Consider the following 9,425-nt stretch of genomic DNA (forward strand, 5'->3'; position numbering starts at 1 on the left):
TTTAATCAAATTTAAATGAAAATAAAAAATATTTAATTATGAACACGGTGGTATAGGGTTGCCTGCGAAAAATCAGTCCTGAGTGACGGTTGTCGAATTTTGTAAAGTGAAATTAAAACTGAAAGGTGACATTTTTCGAGTAGTTGGCAACATTTGGGAAAGACGAGTTGTATGAGGCGTTTGTGTGTCTTGTCAAGAGGTATCGCTTGGGTGAAGAAATTTCTCCAGTGTTGCCATGCTTTGGGAAATTTGGTCCAAAAATGTCGAAAGTGGAAATAACGACTTCCGGTCAAAAATTTGGATGACGCCTCCTGCAAAAGGGTCGTGAAAATGATATTTGACCATTTTCATCTCGATCACCTGGCAACATTGGCAGCTACGGGGAAAAGTATTTTTTTTCGACATGGGTGTCTTTAAAGTTAAGGACGGACAGAAGGAGATATGGCAGAAAAAATCCAAAAATGGGGTTTGGTCGGTTATACGACCCAAATTATGGGAAAAATCCGAAAATTCAGAAAATCTAGATAGCGACCGAGTGAGCGGCCATTTTGTAAAAAGTTTCAGATTTCTGATTTTTCAAATGCATTTTTTTGGCAGTTGGCAACATTTGGGAAAGTCGAGTTGTACAGAGCGATTACGTAGTTTGCTGAGGAGTATCGTTTGGAAAAACAACATTTTCCAGTGTTGCCATACTTATTGCATTTTTCGCTTAATCTAGACCATTTTCGCGCCGAAACCCATTTTTACTTTTTTTCTAACTTAAACCAATCCCGTGAAACAATTCCTTAAAACCACCCAAGTCCCAAAATTTTGTGGCCCCGTAACTGCCAGTGTTGCCAGGTAATCGAGATAAAAATAGTCAAATGTCATTAGTTTGACCTATTTGCAGGAGGCGTCATCCAAATTTTGGACCAAAAGTCGTTATTTCCATTTTTTACATGTTTTGACCAAATCTTTCAAAGTATGGCAACACTGGAAAATGTTGTTTTTCAAAACGATACTCCTCAGCAAACTACGTAATCGCTCTGTACAACTCGACTTTCCCAAATGTTGCCAACTGCCAAAAAAATGCATTTGAAAAATCAGAAATCTGAAACTTTTTACAAAATGGCCGCTCACTCAGTCGCTATCTAGATTTTCTGAATTTTCGGATTTTTCCCATAATTTGGGTCGTATAACCGACCAAACCCCATTTTTGGATTTTTTCTGCCATATCTCCTTCTGTCCGTCCTTAACTTTAAAGACACCCATGTCGAAAAAAATACTTTTCCCCGTAGCTGCCAATGTTGCCAGGTGATCGAGATGAAAATGGTCAAATATCATTTGCACGACCCTTTTGCAGGAGGCGTCATCCAAATTTTTGACCGGAAGTCGTTATTTCCACTTTCGACATTTTTGGACCAAATCTCCCAAAGCATGGCAACACTGGAGAAATTTCTTAACCCAAGCGATACCTCTTGACAAGACACACAAACGCCTCATACAACTCGTCTTTCCCAAATGTTGCCAACTACTCGAAAAATGTCACCTTTCAGTTTTAATTTCACTTTACAAAATTCGACAACCGTCATTCAGGACTGATTTTTCGCAGGCAACCCTATACCACCGTGTTCATAATGAAATAATCTTTATTTTCATTTAAATTTGATTAAATTATCAGACCGGTGCAAAATGCTCTATCAATTTACCTGTTTATACCTGGCAACCCGAGAGTTATGACTGGAAAAGAATAGGCAACCTAACGTTTGCATATTCTATGGGCTTCATACTTTCGATTGGTATGGAGTTTGTTTAATAGTCAAACCGATGAAATATTAAAAAAAATATCTATTTTTAATGATTAATTAATCATATCCTGGACTGAAATTTATTAGGCAACCCTTAAGCAATATAATTATTGATATGTTAAATTGAATATAAAATATGTTTCATCAAATAAGCATCTCGGTGAAGGTCGTTGTATAGCGGGATCTTAGACTATATACAGTAATAGAAAGAGTCCGAGGGCCCGAATACTTGAGATTGCTATTTGAAATACGATTGTGGAACATTAGTCTGTATGGCATGAAGTTACGAGTCCTTTTCGGGCGAGACAATGAAAGTTATTGGAGGTGGAACCGAATAGTAAGGCGATATTGAAGCCACGTATCACGTGGCAAGCGAAGGGAACGGCGGAATATTCTTGAGAAGCGGACATTCAAGACGTGACCGTGCTAGGGCAAAACTTAGACCCTTTGACCTTTTTTGTTTTTCAAAATGGTTTCGTTAACTTTATTTACTTATGCATGGGGTCGCCCATGATTTGCCACAAATATCAGACTCCAACGAGTTTTTTTTAAAAATAAGTATTGGACAGACAAGTAGGTTCTTATTATACACCTTGTGATATGGTTCCAAGGCACCCAGAGGAACATAGTGTAATAAACCAAATCAAAAACCTCAATCTGTGCCTGACTTGTAATATTTGCAAACGCACTTTAGTGTGAATTTCTTCTCTACATAGTAAAAAAAAACATTCTCTTTCTATCTGCTAACCCTAAAAAACACGCAATGGATTTTGATACGGTTTTCACGATCACTTTGAACATTTTAAGATTTGTATGAAAAAATTGTCAGTTTCCCTTTTATTACTGGAGCAAATAACGGTTGTAAGTGCCCTAATCAAAAATACATTCCACAAACAGGTTTTTTGCTATACGGGTGCGACGAACTTAGCATGGTATACCCGCGTGATACATAATTTACATTGGCATGCATGAAAGTATATAAATACCTAGTTAATTTTTAATAGATATAACGGGATCTCTATAAAAAATACCATTTATAAAGAACTTTATAAGTGTGTAACCGTTTTCAATTACTGATAAGGGGTGGATTGACACAAGTATAGCTGTAATAATAATTACTTTTGATTATTAAAGGAACCACCCACTTTGTAAGTGATAGAGTGAAAAATTAATAACAACGAAGGTTTATAAAAGCATTTTTTTAATCCATTTATACTCATAATGTACCCTAAAATCTGAAGAATAAGGGGCTCCCTTTTTTATAGTATACATACATACCCTACCTTAGTGCCTAAAAGTTATAGTATAATATAGCCGATAGATAAAACGTCGGCTAAAGATAAATTATTTTGTATCTATAGTTTGCCCTGTGACTTTGAACATTTTGAACTTGAGTTAATTTGTGTTTAATTTCAGCATTAGTCCTACTATTTATACAACTACTTATAACTTCAGCCGTCTGGCCTAGTGGCTCGCCGGATTGTTAGCCGGTTACAAGTAATACAAGTTACAACGCCGGAGCGGCTGCCAGTTTGAATTCAATCGGGGGGCAATGAGGATCATTTCGATTTTTAGCTGTGAATGCAGATTTATAGGGCTAAGAAATCCTTAATACACAGTCCAAAAATTTTTGTTCTACGACAAAAATTGACGAAGTTATGGCCAAATTACTAAAAAAGTTCACTGACCGCCCGGCGCGGGGACGATGACGTCATTATATCCGATCCGAACGCTGCCGGCGTACTGCGTGGATAGAAAATATTTTTTTCTAGCCAAACTATCAGTTTTAGAGAAAAACTTGTAATGACATTTATTCATCAGAATAAAGTAAGCTATCGATAGGTAATTTTTAAAAATAGAAATTGTGAAAAATAACGCAAAAAATTCATACGCTCATACGATTCAATGGAACGCAGAGACGCGATTGGGGTCTCCGCGGTGGTATATTTGGCGATTTATTCAAATAAAGTGTTCATAAGTGTTGTTAGAGTCATATCTTCTTCCAAGTAAAATATAAAAATGTATAAGTATTAATTTATTTACTTCTAACAATAAGGTATAGCTGAGGCAGATTCACTCTCCCTAGGCTACAAGACATTGCTATGAAGATCATTTCGATGTACACGCAATACCTACCTGTTATTTAGTTTTTCTGAGTTAAACCTACGTACCTACCTATCTATTCGCCGTTCCCATGGGCGGGCCAGCTGCTGCAGAAAAGGACAGCTGCTCCCTCCTGGAAATCTATTTAATCTTAGCCTAGATGCTGGGTATGACTCCCCCGCCCCCCTCCTCTCCCCAGGTCATAAGCTGGGCATCATGCCTTCCCCCTCGGCCAGAAGTTGGGTATGATTTACCCCCCCCCTCCCCCCAGGCCCGAAACTGGGTATGACTTGACCCCTCCTCCTCCCCCCAGGCCTTATGGCCTGGCCATAAGCTGGATATGACTCCCCTTCGGCCAGAAGCTGGGTATGCCACCCCCCCCCCCCCTCCCCCCAGGCCAGAAGCTGGGTAAGGCTAGCCCCTCCCCCCAGCCCATAAGCATAAGCTGGGTATGACTCCCCCTCGGCCAGAAGCTGGGTATTACATACCCCCCCCCCCCCCCAGGCCAGAAACTGGGTATGACTTGACCCCCCCCCAGGCCAGAAACTGGGTATTAGCATCATATTATGTATTATTATGTTCAATACAAACAATCATTAAGTTACACTCTCACCCCAACCGCGTCTCCGCATTGCATCGAATCCTATGAAAATGTGGTTTTTGGACATAGCGATACTTATTTTTCACAATTTTTATTTTTAAAAATTACTGGTCGATAGGTTACTTTATTTTGATGAATAAATGTTATAAAAAGTTTTTTTCTAAAACTGATAGTTTAGCTGGAAAAAAATATTTTCCATCCCAATAGTACGCCGGCTGCGCTCGATTCGGATATAATGACGTCACGCGGCCCTGCGTACGTTGACTTTTAGCGGCAAAAACGGCCTATGTTTATTACTTAATATCTTCGTAAGTAATGGTCCGATTTGGATAATTCAAAAAGATATATCTTTCTTATGTCTTAAAGATTAACGTAGATACTAGTTTTATTGAATTTTCTACAACAGTACTGATCCTCATTGATCAAAATATGATTAAGCCTAAGCGCAGACTACCGATTTTTAGTCGGCCGATAGTTGGGAACGATTTTAATTTGTATGAAAATCAAATCCATACATGCCCATACTGATTAACTGCCCGAATATACTATCGGCCGACAAAAAGTTGGTAATCTGCACCTAGGCTTAGGAAAGCAAAGTTAAGTCTAGAATGAAAATAAACAATATTCTATTCTATTCTTCTAAATGCTATTTGTAATTTCTAATAAAACATTATGTATGTTAATACTTTTCAACCGACTTCAAAAAAAGGAGGAGGTTCTCAATTCGACCCGTATGTTTTTTTTTCTTTTCTATGTTTGTTACGCGATAACTCCGCCAATTATGAACCGATTTGAACAAATCTTTTTTCTGCGTATAGGTAATACCTCAAGGGTGGTCCCATTTAAATTTAATAATAGAAAAAACAACCCCCACGGGTGGAAAATTGGGGATGAACTTTTTTATACGCAATATCTCCGCCGATTATAAATCAATTTGAACGATTATTATTTTTTTGAATAGGTATTATCAAAAGGGTGGTTTCATGCGAATTTGAAGAAAATATTTCACCCCCAAGGGTGGAAAATTGGGGATGAACTTTTTTATACGCAATATTTTCAATTTTTATTGTTTTTTTGTGTTCACGCATTTGAAGTCGGTTTTATTTTTTTAAAAAGTTAATTAGTTTACTGAAGCTAGAGCTACTTTATAAGATTGGATGATTTAAAATTAGTCATAGATTATTTTATACAGTCATTACATTTGTTCCATTTCCATTCCATTTAAATCTAATTTTAGCATTTACTTTCCCTATTCTATACTCAATAACATAACTAATAGTTATGTTCTAACAATTATTTAAAGCAGCAGGACTAAATAGCAGTGAATTTCTTTAAAAGTTGGTTTAGTTCTAAAATAATATTTACACAGAAATAGGTACCCAATATCCAAAGCGATCAACTATTCAATGAGCCAAGGTTAAAATATATTATAACACGCAGAACATGTAAAACACAATCCAATTATAATTATGCTACTCATTTAATGATAAGATTATTTGAAACAACTTACCAAAAAATAAAAGTCACTAAAAGCAATTTGCTAATTAAAGTTTTTTTTTATTACGATACGATAAAAACAATATTTTAAAACGCACGCACGCGCACTGCGCCTTATGAGCGCTACCGTAGCCGGCCCGAATGAACAACGTATGCGTATCCACAGCGTATCGTATCGTTAGTTCGTTCTACGCGGTCGGTAATGAACATCTGATCGACTTACAGTTAGCAGCACAGTGAGCTAATACTGTTCCTTATACTTCAGGCAATAAAGATGAAATTAAAATAATGTTCAACTTCTATTGTTAGCCTACTCTTAACTCATTGCATCACGAGCTGGGCAACAATTGATTTGCGTTTTCAGTTTAGCAGATTTGTGGGGGTTATTAGAGCATAAATTACTGTTATGTCAGTTTTAATAAATATCATGTTGCAAGTGCAATTTTTTAAAATACTAATAGTTATTTTTACTAACCATTTTCTTCACTAGCAACTGTACCAATATTGTATTCAATTCATTATGCAAACAACAGACTTGCAAACAATCCTAGAAAATTATAGCCTGAAAAAATTATGATATAAAAAACATTGTGAACTAGTTTTTGCCAGCGTTATTTTCGGTCTGCCACAGAATGTCTTTATTCATCCATATTCTATCTACAAGTAAAGCCTATGTTAATCAGGGATAATGTAGAATTCTAATGATTTAAGGTCTAGTAGTTTGGAGCATATTCAATACAAACAATCAAATAAAATTTTCTTGTTCCCAATTTTATCTACCAATTGTAAGTGAATGACACTACAATAATGATAACTGAATATTGTTGGAGATAGTTAAAACTAGAGATGAAACGGATATCCGGTAACTATCCGGTAGGCCGGATATCCGTCCTAAATTTACTATCCGGCCGGATACCGGATAGTAACTCACTATCCGGCCGGATACCGGATATTAAAAAACTACGACAATTTCCTATTAATAAAATGAAATACATTAATCTTTGAGGTAAATATCAATAAAATGGCTTATAATAATGACGGCTTTTATTTAAAGTCCAAAAAGTTACAAAAAAGCCATATTAAGGCCTTTCAAAAAACTTATTTCTTATTCGGGGCTATTCACTCTAATGACGAATACATAAATAGTAAATATCTGTTAATGTCGAAATATTGCCAAATAAAAAGGCGATCTTTATTTCGCTGATGGTCTGATGACAATATGATGCATGCAGTTTAGTCAGATTACGCAGCAAGTAAATTAAACTAATTTAATTTTCGCTATTCAATCACACACTCACGATAGCAACCGAAATCGCCCGAATTGATCTACCCCCTAGACAAGTGGCAAAATCTGACATTCTATTCGGATGGATTCGATTTTCGAAAAGTGTGACTAGTCGAGTCTACAAATAGACCCACTGATCGTGTTTGAAGCACCTTTGCGGCGCTAAACTCGTCACGACATGCAACGAGACAATGGGCCAACTATCCGGCCGCCGGATATCCGGCTATCCGGCCTAGCACCTGGCCGGATATCCGGTATCACTACAAACAACTATCCGTTTCATCTCTAGTTAAAACATTTCTATTCCTAATTTACATAACCATTCTTAGTACAACTGGTACAACAGCCAATGTACAGTTGAGCTTTAACTTTTTTAGCTCAGGACTTAGCAATGATCTAAGTGGATTTGGCGTAAGGTAGTTTTTATTTTATAAATACTTTAATTTCACTAAGTTGGCACTTGGCGAACTTAAGTATGCCCAATGCATTCTCTGCCAGTTAACCTTTGGGCTATTAACAGAAAAAATCATTTGGCAGTGAACCTTTTTGCATCTGAGCTTTTAACAGTAGCCATTGAATTATTTTTTACCTACAATTAGTTACTTTTCAATCTTGTTTCCTCACTACTGAGATAAGTAATTGCTCGCAACCATTTGTGACATATTTTATGTTGACATCAATGCTTTGGTGCATTTTTTAAATGGCAATTATTTTACTAACACAGTGAGCATGGTGCACTAAAATTTTTGAAAGTAATCATGATAAAGAGACAAGATATGCAACAACATATTACATTGTTATTAATTTATTAACACAGTATGTCTGTAAAATGCTTAAACAATAATTAGTCACTGATTATTGCAATCTTATTTATTTATTTCATGTAGGTATGCAGAAAAGGAACTAAAGGGCATTAAGCTAACTGCACCAAACAACAATGTAACCACAGCATGCATAATAGGAAATATGATTCAATAATTTTCATGCATCAAAAAAGATCTAGGCACAAAGTTTAACTGACTGTAATAAAGTGTTTCTACACTTTAGAATATTGTTATGTCCTTGATTTAAAAAAATATAAAAAATCCTTCCTACACATCAGTAATGTTCAGCCTATTAAATTAAACAATATATCTAGCAAAACCTCTTAATTTTGTCTTAGAAAGATGCAAGGAGTGTGCATTATTACAGACATATTTTGTGTGTCAAACCTTTTATTATAACAAGAAGAAATCAGTTTAACTACGATATTAGTTATATTTATTACCGATGAAGATCTCGAGGTTAAAAAAACTAGTACTCAACTGGTTAAAATTAGCGTAGTAGTACGTAATCGAACTAATAATTTGGTACACTTGTTTTATTTACGAAATGGATCGTAAGAGTAAACACACACTTACCGTTAATTTAATAACGTACACAATCGCCTAGCACTTAAACTTTTATTTACGAAGCATATTTCCCTTCACTTTATGTGATTTTATAAGAGAAATCTGCTATTTTAATAATTTTAAACACTAACACGTCCACTACCACACGCAATCTTTTTTTTTTATTTGTTGTTGATGAATTTGACAACTTTGACAGATAGAAGTTTGACACTAATTGACAGCTGTCATTGGGCGCGTTTGGCAGAAAATAAAATTTATTGCAAATTGTAAGCAAAATGGCGATCGCCATAGCAACCTCCGGAAACTAACATGTTTTTGGTGAGGAGATGTTTGCTAACTTCATTAATGACGTTTTTCCATACAATTTTAGCAGTGATAGCACTTACCGCTTAACGAACGCCATTTTTCTTATTAGCGCTAATAATTCTATTTTTGGCAAAACGCCCCCAATTCTTGCCTTGTCTTGGAGCAAATGACTATGAAGAAGGACACGGCATAGATGAGATACCCTTAGCACTGACAGTGTGATTTGATTAGTGAGACCTGATGAGACCACAGATTTCTGTGAGTGAGACTATGTTTGCTTGTATAAAAACCTTGTGCTCCAGCATGCCACTGCTGCAGCATCTGCCAGCGACCTTCTAAAACTTACGAAGGCGTCCCACACGTCCAGCATCAGTCAGCTAGGACTCCTTCATAAGTACTCGTTTATTCTCATGTAGATAGTAGCTTACAGTACCTACCTAGGTATACCAATCTTA

At 36.2% G+C, this 9,425-nt stretch overlaps 1 protein-coding gene across 1 annotated transcript in view; it reads right to left on the reverse strand.

Annotated features, from left to right (window-relative positions):
• LOC135074613 (sodium-independent sulfate anion transporter-like) overlaps positions 1-9,155 on the reverse strand; it is a 64,092-nt gene extending 54,937 nt beyond the window's left edge. The window contains exon 1 of the mRNA XM_063968970.1: positions 8,674-9,155. The gene's annotated coding sequence lies outside the window, so the exon portion shown is untranslated. The remainder of the gene's footprint in view (positions 1-8,673) is intronic.
• Between the last annotated feature and the right edge of the window lie 270 nt (positions 9,156-9,425).

The sequence above is a fragment of the Ostrinia nubilalis genome, chromosome 9 (assembly GCF_963855985.1).
Source record: "Ostrinia nubilalis chromosome 9, ilOstNubi1.1, whole genome shotgun sequence".
In the NCBI taxonomy this organism is placed as follows: domain Eukaryota; kingdom Metazoa; phylum Arthropoda; class Insecta; order Lepidoptera; family Crambidae; genus Ostrinia; species Ostrinia nubilalis.